The 14,696-nt window shown below is 38.0% G+C and overlaps 1 protein-coding gene across 3 annotated transcripts in view; it reads right to left on the minus strand.

Moving 5' to 3' along the window:
- Nucleotides 1–14,696, minus strand: part of LOC122558900 (kelch domain-containing protein 8B-like) — a 141,319-nt gene that overhangs the window by 49,708 nt on the left and 76,915 nt on the right. The gene's annotated exons all lie outside the window — the stretch shown is intronic.

Here is a 14,696-nt window from a genome sequence, read left to right on the forward strand (position 1 = left end):
CTGGACCAATAATCTAGAAGCTCAGGACAATGCTATGGGGAAATGGGTTCAAAGCTCCATGAATAGAGTCATAGAGTCGTAGAGATGTACAGCATGGAAACAGACTCTTCAGTTCAACTTGTCCATGCTGACCAGATATCGTGGACCAGAATAAATCTGGAATTGAAAATTAGTTTCAGTAATGGTGATAGTGAAACTATTAATCATTATCAGGAAGATTCCCTCTGGCTCTTTAGAGAAGGACATGCCACCCTTACTACATTTAACTTCAAGTAACTTCAAGACTCTTAACAGTCCTCTGAAATAAATATAGCAAGCCACTCAGTTCAAGGCACTTAGGGATGGATCACAAGCACTAGCCACATCTCATGTGAAGTAACAGTAAACCACAAATTCCACTTGAACGGGTTTGCAGATTCTGAGATTTAAAAAAAAATAAATTCTAGCCCTCAATCTTAATACATGATAAGATAAATTAACTTCCACTGTCATGGTAAGCGAAGACATCAATTTCCCAAAATTATTGCAATAATAAGTAATCCACTTCATTGGTCACAGATATTTTTTAGGGGGAGTTTGTAATGTTTTAAACTGATTATGGATGCTCAGATTCTTTCAAGATTTTTGTGTAAATTATTTTTTAATACATTGGTTGAAGATGGCTTTATTGGGATAGGGGAGGGCTTTTTAACCGAGTATGCTTTATGTGTAGATGACAGAGAGGAGAGCATATCAATCACAACCACCTCACTCCCCTCCCTCCCCCTCCACCAGTACCCCTCTCTTATTATCAGTTTGAGACCCAGATTGTTTAAATTCTGGGCCTGCATTTAAATTCCACTGGCTCAGAGCAACTGGCTGACACTTGATGTTGGAGAGGGAAAATATACGATTTCTCTTTGCAGCTCACAGCAACAGCACAGCTACAAGGCCCCTTGTATTCCTCAACAGTGTGTTAATTCTGACTTTAGTTTATTGTACATGTGTTGCATCTGGAATAGGTGGCTTGAGCTCCTTGTAGCAGTTCCTTTGGGATTGATGTCTGTTTATAATGGTTGTGTATTAAATGCTGATGTTCTTCTGGTGGTTATTAAATATTCACCCAACTATTTGTCCTTAATATTCTTCCAGCTATGAAGGATGATGGCCATACATTAATATATCCATTAAGATTGGGGTGGTGAGGATGCCTTCACACTGCACACTTTGGCTGATAGCTGAACAGGCTAATCCTTGAGAGACAGGTATGGCACATGAAGATACCAGGCATCATTAAGAGTTGATAGATGGAAATGTGTTGCTGGAAAAGCGCAGCAGGTCAGGCAGCATCTAGGGAACAGGAGAATCGACGTTTCGGGCATTAGCCCTTCTTCAGGCTAATGCCCGAAACGTCGATTCTCCTGTTCCCGAGATGCTGCCTGACCTGCTGCGCTTTTCCAGCAACACATTTCCATCTCTGATCTCCAGCACCTGCAGACCTCACTTTCTCATCATTAAGAGTTGGTCGGGCTGTGTTGGCATCTGTTGCCAGATTGTAGAAGCCATTGGCTAATGTGGTATTCCACAGGAAGTGTCACCATTTTCCTCTGTCGTCAGCTAGTGATTGCCAGGTGCAATGGTATTTGTTTGGGGAAATGTATGTCAAGTTGATAGGCATCTCTGAAGTGAAGTATTGAGTATCCTACTGATTATCTGGCTCTCGCTACCTCACCATACAGAAAGTCCTTGAGTATGTGACTACCATTAACCCTGCAGACATCGCCCAACCAATGAAATGATGTCTGCTTGATGATCTGCTCGAACTTTGACAAAACTGCCAAATTAGAGATTTTGTCTTGCTGAGATATTCCCTCAATACACTGCAGTCTGTGTTCTCAGCACTTTGCAGCATGTCTGTGAAACAGATTTACAGTGAAAGGAAAGAAGTTCAACAATTTCACATAACCATTAAAGGAATAAGGCAGAAATACAGCTTGCATTTAAATCTACTTATTACCTACCACCTACATGATATTTCCACCTCTGTAACATTGTGCGATCCCAACCCTTCGTCAGTTCATCTGCTGCTGAAACCTTCATTGATAAATTTGTTACTTCTATACATGACAAAAACAATCTACATTTAAATGGCACACAAGATGTAAAGCATCCCAAGGCATATATCAGGGCAGAAAAGCGAAAACTTGATCAATGATTAGTTTTAAGGAGCATATTAAAAGAGGAGATTTAGAGAGACAGAGACAGAGAGAAAGAGAGAGGTGGACAGACAGGAAAGTTTAATGTGGTAACGCCAGAGCTTAAGACCAAGACAACTGAAAGCATGGCCACAAAATGCAGAGTGATAGCTCAAAGGTTTGCAAAGCTGGAAGAGATTACAGAAAATGGAAGGAAGAAGCCGTAAGGTGATTTGATGTTTCCAGAATTTGTTGCTGAAGAATAGCTTGTAGAAGAGAAACAGAAGCCAAGAATCGATCACTGAGAGGCAACAGTGCAGAGATGGGAGGAGAATCCATTATAGATGATTCTATGGCTATGTTTTGATAAATAAAAATAAAAATAAACTAGGAACATACCATCGGATGGGAAAAGCAGTTGGATAAGGATGGTTTCATCAACTGTGCCAAAGGTTGCAGATGGATGAGGACCGATGGTTTTTATTGTCACAATCGGAAAAGGCGTGATTTCTGACTTTTACAAAGGCTATTTCAGTGGCCATGTTACAAACTATCTGGAAGGTTCAAATGTAATATTGTAGGAAAAATGGCAAATGATAGCACAATGAAATACAGCACTTTTGAACATTGGGTTGGAAAATGGAGAAGAACCCATTAATAATATCAGCTAATGTGGGGTTCAGAAAAGAAAGTTGATTGCTCAATAGATTGGTCAGAACTGAATTAAGGGAGGAGGGGGTTAGTCTCACTGCAATGATGAGGTTGTAGAGACCATAAATGGATGATGGAAGAAAACCGAGAGAAAGATGAGTTCAGAGGTATGCGTACGAAGAGTATTTGAGGATGTTTTGTCCTGTTAGACTGAGCAGGTAAAGATTAAGAAGCAGAATAGATTGCCTCAATCTTAGTGACAATAAAGTAGTGAGTTGCTTATAATTATTCGTCAAGGTGAGAATGAGGGAGGTAGGGGAGATAAGGGAGGGTGATTTAAGAGGATAATTTATGAGAAGAGAAACTAGAGATTAATCTTTGCATTTTTGGCAGATCTTAGAATAGTGAGCAGTTTCAATAATGGAGAGCATAATTTGATAATACATTAAGAGGTACAATCATATTTAATGATATATGGTTAAACCGACTGAATGTCAAATATATTCAGAATTACATCACTTGACACAAGGTGCCGGAATTTATGGATGCACCAGGAGAAAAAACTAGATTTACAGAGATGAATGGTTTTATTGGAGATAGGGCATTGAAAATGGTCAAGACATTCTGACTTAGTTAATCAGTATCTACAAAAGCTATAATAAATTGAAGGCCAAGCACTGCATAATTGTAAATTTGAGAGGAAAGTCGTAAGAAACTTGAAAGAAAGTCTCTTCCTAGTTGGGCACAGAAAATCCAGAGTTCGGGAGAGGGAATATAAGTAGGAAGCAAAATGAGGAGATATGCAGAGATTGCCTGATCATTGAGAATAACAGTAGGGGTGGTGGGGCAACACAAGATGGCAGGATAAGAAAGATGTTCTGTTTCCACTAGCTGTTATGTCAGTAACTAGGGGTCACAATTTTAAGATCTTCAGTAAGGGATGAAGGAGTGAAATGAGGAGAAACTACTTTACTCTGCGAGTTGTTAGGATTTGGATTGTGTTGCCTGGGAGAATGGAGGAGACTGATTCCACAGGAGTTTCAAAAGTGAATTGGATACATATTTGAATATCATGAATTTAGAGGGCCATGGAGGTAGGGCTGGAGAATGCGACCAGCCAGGTAGCTCTTTCAGGAGCCTGTACAGACACGATGGGTCAAATGGCCTCCTTCTGTGCTGTAATATTCTATGATTCCATACCTTCCATTTTAACAATCCACCATTCGCAGTCATGTTTTTAGGTATCTATACCCTAAACACTGGAATTTCCACGAGCAATCTCTCACCTCTTTATCTCTCTCTTCTCATTTAAGATGTTCTTTCAAACCTTAACTCTTTACCCACCTGTCCTAATATCCCTATTTAGTTTGATATCACACTTTTGAAATGCTTTGAAATATTTTGCTGCTTTGTCTGTGACAAATAAATCTGATGTTGCTGCATGTATCTACCCATTAAATGAAAATAGAGGTCACATGTGGTGACAGTCCCAGTATCAGAAATGGCACCAAAATGGATGGAAAGGAGCTTGCAGCAAGGGAAGAGATGACCAATAAATTCCTCTTCTGACTGGGCCCTGCATGATTAATTCACCCAAGTTTAGTTCCAATGAACACAACAGTGATTCTTTACTGATTGTCCAGACATCTTCTTGGCCATAATGCACAAATAAAAGCCAGCACAAAACAACCATTCTTACCATCAAGTAAACTATCGAGTTGTCCATACCATAATCGACTACACATTTTCATAACCTTCCCTGTGCCTTTGCTTGGTCTTGTGTTCCCACTAAGTTCTTTCTTAGTAGCTACAGCATGGTTGGTGGATTAATGGCTGACTTTCATTGTAGGAGAGTGCAGACAGACTTGGAGGATAGCAAGGCTTACATTTTTGTCAATTTTAGCAATACATATATTACAAAAAAAAACAGGCTCCAGGGGTTAATATTGTCAATACAATCAAAAGCACTACAATCAACTCACACAAAACAAAAATGATGTAAACATAATTAGAGACCCTTCAGGTTACTGATGCATTGCATGGATCACCCAGTGTGAAACACAAACTTCTGCTATCACAGTTGTGGGAGGCCATATACTTCACTGGCAACCTATGTGTCTGCAACGTACTTCATGTAATCACTAATCTGAAATGCTTAGGGATGTGAAAGACACCATTTCAAATTCAAATAAATTCATACTACTGCAGATTCTGGATATCTGAAATAATTACAGAGAATGTGAGAGCAACTCAGCACATTGACAGTGGAAAGAGAAACAGAGTTAACGTTTTGAGTGCAGTATTGCCCTGAAGAAGAGACACATCAAACTCGATTTGTTAACCCTGTTTCCCTGTTCCAATTCAAGTCAATTCCTTCTATTCATCTCTAAAATTTAGGTAGGGGTGACTCTTCTCTTCCACATATTAAATAAATAATTGTATTTCTGTATTACCCAGCAGGAGGCACTACACAACAAGAAGACTGCAAATTTCAATTCAAATGGAACCTTGATCTCATTAATCCTGGCACTAAAACCTGCACTGCAGCAAATCTGGAGTCCTACTATCATACACACTGCAGTAAGTTTTGAACTTTCCATTTAATTTATTGATGGTATGAACACTGCAGGAATATCAGTGAGAAGGATATTCTAATCTCTTCAGATCCTGAAAAGTTAACACTCGAAGGAAGGCAGATGAGGTTGCCTTTTTACTCCAACAGGTTTTGCTAATTGTGTCCATCATTCATTTGTCAAAGTTGCCATGGAAATTGAATCATGAAGTTTCTTAAGAGCCTAAAAGATTGACAGCATTTCCCACAACAGGAATCCATGCAGCAACACATTAACCTGCTTCTATCAGCAGCTTTTCAGAATAAAATCAATCGCACAGCAACTGACGCAGCCTTGTCCAAAGAAAAGATGCATATTTAAGATACCAGTTCCATTAGTCTCTGTTCCCTGCCTTAATGGCTATTGGAAGTTATGCTGATTGAAGGTGAGATATTTTCCTGAATGTTTGGTAGCTTGAAACATTCTCACAGTGCAGCTCTTATTAGTTGGAGCATAGGGCTCTTAAAGGAACAGAAATAAATAAGGGGAGATAAAGTAAAATGAATGAATTAGATTTGCTCAAGTACAGTGGGTCAGAGAACCAAGGGATAAGAAATGGTCGCAAAGTTCAAAAATTGGTATAATTTCACTGACCCAGCACTCCCAGTAGGCTCAGTTGGTTGAATCCAAGGAACAGGAGAATCGACATTTTGGGCAAAAGCCCTTCATCAGGAATGAAAGGCACATTCCTGATGAAAGGCTTTTGCCTGAAACGTTGATTATCCTCCTCCTCGGATGCTGCCTGACCTGCTGTGCTTTTCCAGCACCACAGTCTTAACTCTAATCTCCGGCATCTGCAGTCCTCACTTTCGCTCAGTAGGTTGAAGATGGGTTAGAAATAGGACTACACCACAGTAGTGCCAAGTCTGGTTTTAACAATATCAAGGGAGGTGCCAGAAATCTTAGAGATTATATAATGCTCATGTCAAAAATCTATGACTACATGTAGGAAGATGTCCAGGTCATGTAGGTACTGGACTCTGTATTACAAACCCAGCCAGTCGCTCTGGATACCTGGTTTCTGGGTTTATTACATCTCACTCCTCTCTACCTCAGTTCAACATGGAAGTTAGCTGGGGTTCAAAGAAAACAACTTTTATTTGTCACCAGAAGTTCTTCATTGAGTCAGAAACACTACGTATTTCCTTCTTCACTAAACATTTTCACAAAGGACTTACTGCAACTAAGAACAAGCAATTTTTGTGGGTGATATAGAATCTTATTGGGTCTTTATTGTTTTTAGCCACTGTGTTTACAAAGCAAGTTCATTCAAAAATAGCAGCTCAGACTGTTCGTTAAACACTAGCCTGAGAAAAGACAATGTAGAGATTATTTTCATGCTGGGGACATTATGTGTATGAATAATTGTGGGTCTAGTGCCCATTATTTTCAAATATGCAAGGCTGGTACTTCCTATCAGCAACACTAATTCAGAAAATTAGCCCTGACAAGTTTGCCACAGCAATTAGGAAAACATGGATATGTACAAGTTATAAATTGTAATGCTATTTACATGTTTAAAATGTTTAATACTTCAGAGTGCTGTTATTAATGGTCACAACTGGACTATTCCCACATGTGTTAGCTGGGAGACAGGTAAAAATGTGTGTTGCACAAGAATTTGGCACTGCGAAAAGATACATCTATAAATACAAGGTGTATAGCAATTAAACTGATGAGCTGCGGGCATAGATAGGCACATTGAAGCATGATGTCATTGCTAAAATGGAAACTTGCTTAAGGAAAGGCAAGAATGGCAACTCAACAACCCTGGGTATAGAGTTCTCATGCAGGATAGAGAAGGAATAAGGAAGGATTGGTATGGGTAATTACAGCTGACAGAAGGGATGACACACTAATAAATCATCAAATAAAGACATGGGTTGAGCTCAGAAGCAACGGAGGGGCAGACATGTTACTAGGTGTGTAGACAGACCTCAAATAGTGGGAGGGAGATGGAAGATGGAGATGGAAGAACAAATTTCTGATTGTAAATACAATAGTGCTGTAATAAATCTGCTCTATTAACAGCAGGCATATGATCAGTGTGAAAGGCACAGAGGGCACAAAACTCTTGAACAGCTTTCAAGAGAACATTTTTTAGCTTCCAATTAATAAGCCCAATGAGAGGGGTACAATTCTAGATTGTCAGGGAATGGAACTGGGCAAGTGGAGGGAGCATGTGGTGGGTAACCGTTTTGGAGACAGTGACCATAATATATATTGTGAAAGAGGACAAAGGCAGAACAAGAGTAAAATTCTAAATTGATAGAGCTAAGAGGTGATCTGGTAAAGGTAGACTGGTTCAGCTATTTGTAAAAAAAAACAAGACTGAAAAGTGGAATGCATTCAAAAACAAAATTCTCCAGGCACATTCTAGACATGTCCTCACAAAGAAAAAAAGCTGGCAAATCTAGAATCCTCTCACCTGGAAGCATATACAAAGATAAAGCAGACAAAGAAAGCATATGACAGTCACAATCAATCTTAAGAGTGAAAAATGTGTGATGCATTATAGAAAATACAGAAGTAAAAAAGAAAATTAAGTTTGACAAAGAGAAGCTATGAAGACAATATTGGCCGGTAAAATCAAGAAAAGCCCAAAGGCACTTTTCAGTACATTCAAAGCAAAAGGGGAGGGCCTATAAGAGATGTACAAGGTAATTCATACGCAGATGTTAAAGATGTGGGCAGAGTTTTTAATAAGTACTTCATCTTTGTCTGAACAACAGAACAGGTTGATGCAGACCTTTTTAGTTAAAGAGAAGGGATGTGAAATATTATCTACTAAAAGCACAATATGAGAGGAAGGACTAGAGGGATTCACATACTTGAATGTGGATAAGTAGCCAGGTCCAGACAGATTATATCTCAATCCATTGAAGGAAGCCAAGGAGGAAAGAACAGATGTTCTGAGGATTATTTTTTAATCCTCACTAAAAAAAACAGACAAGGTGTCAGTGTTTGTGAACATTGTACCATTTTATAAAAATGGCTGAGAGGAATAGGCTACATAATTATAGGCTGCTTAGTCCAATTTTGGTGGTAAAAAAATCGTTAGAATCAATTATGAGACATAATGAGCTGTCACTTGGAAATGCATGATTAATAGGGATAGTCAGTATGGTTTTGTTAAGGAAAAGCTGTGTCTTACTAACTTAATTGAACTTTTTTTGAGGAACTGACAAGGAGGATTGATGAGAGTAGTGGCATGGATGTTGTCTATATGGATTTTAGTAGGGCATTTGACAAAGTCCCACATTTGGTCAGAAAAGTAAAAGTCCGTCAGATACAGGAGAATGTAATGAGTTGGATCCAAAATTGGCACAGTAAAAGAAAGAAAGGTAATGCTCAATGAACCTTTTTGGAAACGGAATGCAGCTCCTAGTGATGTTCCATAGGGCTCAGTGTTAGGTCTTTTGCTTTGTTGTATATATTAATGATTTGGACATAACTTAAGGGGTTCATTTGGGAAATTTGTAGATGATACAAAAATTGGCTGTGTAGTTGATAGTGACTAGGATAACTGTCATCTCCAGATTGATATCCATGGTTTGGTTGAATGGGCAGAGAAGTTACAGATAGAATTTAATCTGGAGAGCTATGAGATAATGCATCTGAGGGTGAGAAAAATATGAAATACACAATAAGTCGAAAGATGTTGAGAGGGATTGAGGAAGTGCGATACCTTGAAGTGAATGTTCAAGGATTCTTGAAGTTGGCAGCTCAGGTACACAAATGATGAACAAAGAATATGGAATGCTTTTATTGAAGGAGGAATAGTATACAAAAACAAAATGTAATGCTGGAACTATATAACTCTGGTTAAGCTTCAGCTGGAATTTTGTGTATTGCTCTGGCCACTGTATTACAGGAAGGACCTAATTGTTCTAGAGGGAATACAGAGGGGTTGGCAAGAATATTGTCAGTTTTTGAAAACTGCAACTAAAGATCATTCTGCTATAACGTGTGTTTTGTCAGCGTGAATTGGCTACAATGCGTTTGACAAATTGTGGATGTTGTTTGGATAATGAAAACTTTCTACTGAACATATATAGTGATTTTCTATTACTTATCTTGCATGGTGCGATTTTCTATGGTGCAAGGTTGCAGAGGAAGACAACTGTCACGTGATATCAGAACAACCTGTATAAAGAAAAATTGGACAGACGAGGGCTAATTCCCTTAGAACAGAGGAGACTGTGGGTGCCATTTAATTGAGATATACAAAATTATAAGAGGTGAAGATAAAACAGACAGCAAAGTCCTGTTTTCCATAATAGAGAGGTCAAATACCAGGAGGCATAGATTTAAGATGATTGGTGGAAGGATTAGAGCATCTGCAGTCCTCACTTTCTCCCGGAAGGATTAGCGGGGACATAAGAAACATCTTTTTATTCAGTGGGTTGTGAATATTTGGAATTCACATCCTTACTAAAAAGGTAATAACTCCTTCTGTCAGTTTACTTTTAAGTTCACACATTCTTTGCTAGTCTTGTTTTTTTTGCTATCTTGTGGATATTTAATTTCTAAGCAGTGCATCAATCCTAAAGGTGGTATAGCTTGAAAAGCTCATAACCAACAGCTCCAATTGTATACATCCCAACATGCTTCCTTCATTAACTTCTTTTTCCTCATATGAATAGTTATGCAGTGGAAAAACCTTCCACAAACCTTAATCTCCAGGTCCACTCATTTACTGAAAATAAACTTTGATCACACTTATTGTGTACCTCCTATGAAAATATGCCAAAGAAAAGAGTGGGGAAACTTACCAAGTAAGCAATTAAGGTATTTGGCTACGCAGAAGATATAAAATATTCAACTGATGCAATATATCATATGAACCCATGAACATGACAGTGAAGTAAGTGTCAAGCGATCTCTCCAGCCTGAGCCATGTAATTTAATGCTTTCCAGGTCACAGTGTAGGTGCTCCATACCCAGAAAGCATTCGGTCGCTATCTGGAAAGTGGAGGACTTTGGTCTTTTTTTGTCTAATAATTTCTTACTTTCATATGAAGGAAGAGCGAATGATAAGCATTTTCCACCTATTTGGGATGTATTGTACTGAGTTAATCGTAGTTTCAGAAATGCTAATCGTTGCTATTATTTTTGACAATTTATTACCAATCACCTCTGAAGATAGCATCACTAATTCATCTGGACACGTGTACAATTTTTTTTTGTATTGCAGTTATTTATATTTTTCATTGTAGAAGACATGAGTTCTGAACTTGAGTATGGGTTGAAAGTTAGAAAGTCCTGCTTATCAGGGTTTTGTATTGTTTTTTCCATGTGTGTAAAGCAAGTACTTGGATTCTCTGGTACGTGCTAGGAAAATATTCAGTGAAATAGTAACTAATGTCCAAATGGTTTAGACTCAGATCCTTATGTGTATCCATGGTGAGAACAAAGGAGAAAGAGTGATAAAATGTAATTGCAAAATGTGGTGAAAATGTTAAAAGGAAAAGTCCAATCATGTAAGACAACTTTGCATCCAGATTGTCATATGAACACTTTCAATCATTTCTCAAAACATGAATTTAATTTCCCATGAGATTTCAAACATGGTCCCTATTTGAGTTATAAAAAACTGAAGGTACATATTTAAACAATGGAATGTTTATACAAAACACTTCAGAATTAACAAACGTGAAGTTGCTTGATATTTTAATGTGATGAGATGCTATGTAAATGCAGCATTATTGCCCATTTACAATTTGTTTCAATGTCTTTTAATAAACTATTCGGAAATGGCAATCAATTATTTCAATATCGTGAATCACAGAATTCTGAGCAAGAAGCTCAGGATATATTCACCATCAACTGGAAAGGTTCTTAAAACTTTTTTATTCATCTGGGGGACATGGGCTGGCCAAGTTTTATTGCTCGTCTCTAGTTGTCCTTGAGAAAATGCTGATGAGCTGCCTTCTACTGACCATGTGCTGTAGGCTGACACACAATTCCCTTCAGGAGGGAATTCCAGGATTTTGACTTAGCAGCGGTGAAAGAATGGCGATACATTTCCAAGGTCACCTGGATTATGATCCATAATCATGACTTTTTAAAGTAATTAAAAGAATAATCCAATGAAGTTGCTGCAGTGGCAGAAGGTATCCAGTGAACCAATGGACAGGGTTTTACCTCCATTTCTCTCTATTTGCACAATTCATTGAGATGGTCAATGAAGATCATAGAAAATACAATTTTAAAAAGTGCAGTTTGGTAATACTGTAGAAGGTAAACCGATTCTGAACTAAACATTGCCTGAAACCCAAGGTGTCAGTTCAGAAAATGGTGCAAACCAAGGCAAGGGTAATGAAGTATGATAAATCTATTAAGATTTTTATCCATCACCTTTTATGTTATATGCCGGTGAAATAATGGTATTTTTAATCTTGGTTTGAACTCAATGGATAGAGTCATAGAGATGTACAGCACAGAAACAGACTTTCAGTCCAACTCTTCCATGCCGACCAGATATCCTAAATTAATCGAGCCCCATTTGGCAGAATTTCACCCATATCCCTCTAAACCCTTCCTATTCATATATCCATCCAGGTGTTTTTTAATGTGCAATTGTGTCAGCATCCACCACCTTCTCTGGCAGCTCATTCCATATGCGCATCACCGTCTGTGTGAAAAAGTTATCTCTTCGGTCCTTTTTAATTCTTTCCCCTCTAACCTTAAACCTATTCCCCCTAGTTTTGGACCCCCCCCACCAAGGGGAAAAGACCTTGGCTATTCACCTTATCCATGCCCCTCACAATTTTATAAACGTTTATAAGGTCACCCCTCAGCCTCTGACGCTCCAGGGAAAATAGCCCCGGTCTATTCAGCCTCTCCCTATAGCTCAAAGCCTCCAACCCTGGCACCTGCTCAAACCTTCCAATCTTGGCACGATCCTTGAAAAGGATCATGTATGTACAGGATGATATCAATGAGTTTTCTTCTGTGTTGAAGCAATATTGTATTTGTAATCTCAGTCCAGAATGATTTCTGAGTAATCAACAGATTGGTTGTTAAAATAATTAGTTTTCTAACTGTTTATTATATTTTCCCTTAATTACTCTCAATTTATGCATTTCAATAACTCAAATAATGGTTTATCACAGAGACAAATGAATGAGGAGACTATTTGTTTAGTATTTTCCTCATTAGATAGTACATACACATTGCAATGTATAAATTTGGACCTATCATACTGTTCAACATCAAATTGAACTAATTTTGCATAGCCTAGTTAAAATGAATGAAATGAATTTGTAAATCCATTTTTTAATGTTTGTAGCAGTAAAGATAGCTCATTATAGAACAAAAAGAACATAACACACAATGCTTAAAAGAGAGCTTTGATTTTCTAATGTTGGTGCTGTTTATACTCAAATGATTAGGTGGAAATTTTAGATTGATTAAATTTCCTGCTAATATTCAAATAAGGTTTGCACCCACTGAAATTTACTACAAAAGATGGAACTGATATGAAAATAGATAGAATTTTGGTAAAATGAAATATTACTTCACTTTTGTTCCTGGGCCTTAATTCGAAAATCAAACCTATTTTAGCAAAGTTTACAAAATGTCAACTCAATTTGCCAGAACTGTTTTAAATAGATTAAAAGCATAAGTGGACGGTAGGTAAAACTATTATACAATGACTCGTGTTATCCACCACACCGTTCTATTGATCCATAGCATTGAGTTGTGCTCTCCCTATGTAATATTTGATTGCTGGTTCTCAGATAATGAATTCATGATAGTGCATTTGGCTTAACAACCACTTCTGGGTTAATGAAAAACAGACCTAACTGACTGCAGTATTACATTAAACCCAGGTTAGAGACTGCACGAGGCACGATTCTATAGAGTTTGGAAATATTTCAATTATTCTAGCTGGATAGGATAGAATTAAACTCAATCAACCAGTCCAGAATGAGAAAATGCAATAATATTGATCAAACAAACCTGACACACAATAAAGGAGCAAAGGACAAAAGAAGAAATAAATCAATGAGGTACAACAGGAGATAATTCTCTATTGTAGTTCATAAATAAAGCTGTCAGTTAGATGTTTGTGCATCCATAAAACTTCCTATTCCCACACTTTGGCATCAACAAGCTATTTATGCTTTACTCTATTAACAATATAGTGTCAGCAAGACATCAGCTCAAGGAAGGCTTCCTCAAGAAATGCAACATAGATGTCAAAGTGTTGGAGACTCTCATTCAGACTTAGAGGAAGCTCCTGTATGATGGGACTCAATTCTTTGAGAACACCCGTTGGCAGAAAAGGAACCAGAGAAAGGAATGTAAGTGATTGCAAGGCCAAGACTGATCCAGAGACGAGGCTTGAGGACTGGCTCAGCAGCCATGCAAGATCCTGCAGAACCTGTGACACCAAATCATCTGGAATTTTCCAGGTGGACAATTATACTTATTTGGCAGTAATTGCTGATGACAATCTCTTACTTTTAGCTCTATTAGAATTTTGATACCTTATTTCTGGAGTTTATTCTCAATTCTATAAATATCAATAAATACTTCAGAAAATTTCAACATAAAAAAGTGCTTGTTGATGTATGCATCAGGTTAGAGTTAAATTAGGGTTTTTGTGAAAGACTATCAGGTTCATATTTCTGTGACTTGAACCCAGAAAACGCTTCTCTTCATAAAGCATAAGAAACTTGATAATGACCCCTGGAATTTATTGCACATAAAAACGGAATGCATTGGGAATACTCAGCAGGTCTGGCAGAATCTATCGGGAGAGAATATCCCAGGACTAGTAATCTAGTGGCCAGGTCTAATGGCCAACAGTTCAAGGCAATTTGAACATGGGTTCATCAGCTGGAGGAATTTAAAATAAACCAGTACATGTGAAACAAAAAACAGTCCAATGATGTCTACGATATCATTGTCATTTGTTCTAAAACCCAACTTGTTTACTAATGTCCTTGAAGGAAAGAAATATGTCATTCTTACTTAGCCTGGCCTACATCTCACTCTAGACTCACAGCAATGACTGCTTTCTCAAGTGATTCAGCAAGCCACTCAGTCCAAGGACAATTGGAGCTGGACAACAAATGCTGGCATTGAGAAATGAACACAAGGATCGGTTCTGGGTCCTCAACTTTTTGTCATTTACATAAATGATTTGGATGCGAACATAAGAGGTACAGTTAGTAAGTTTGCAGATGACACCAAAATTGGAGGTGTAGCAGACAGCGAAGAGGGTTACTTCAGATTACAACAGGAT

This window comes from Chiloscyllium plagiosum, chromosome 18, assembly GCF_004010195.1.
Source record: "Chiloscyllium plagiosum isolate BGI_BamShark_2017 chromosome 18, ASM401019v2, whole genome shotgun sequence".
Lineage (NCBI taxonomy): Eukaryota > Metazoa > Chordata > Chondrichthyes > Orectolobiformes > Hemiscylliidae > Chiloscyllium > Chiloscyllium plagiosum.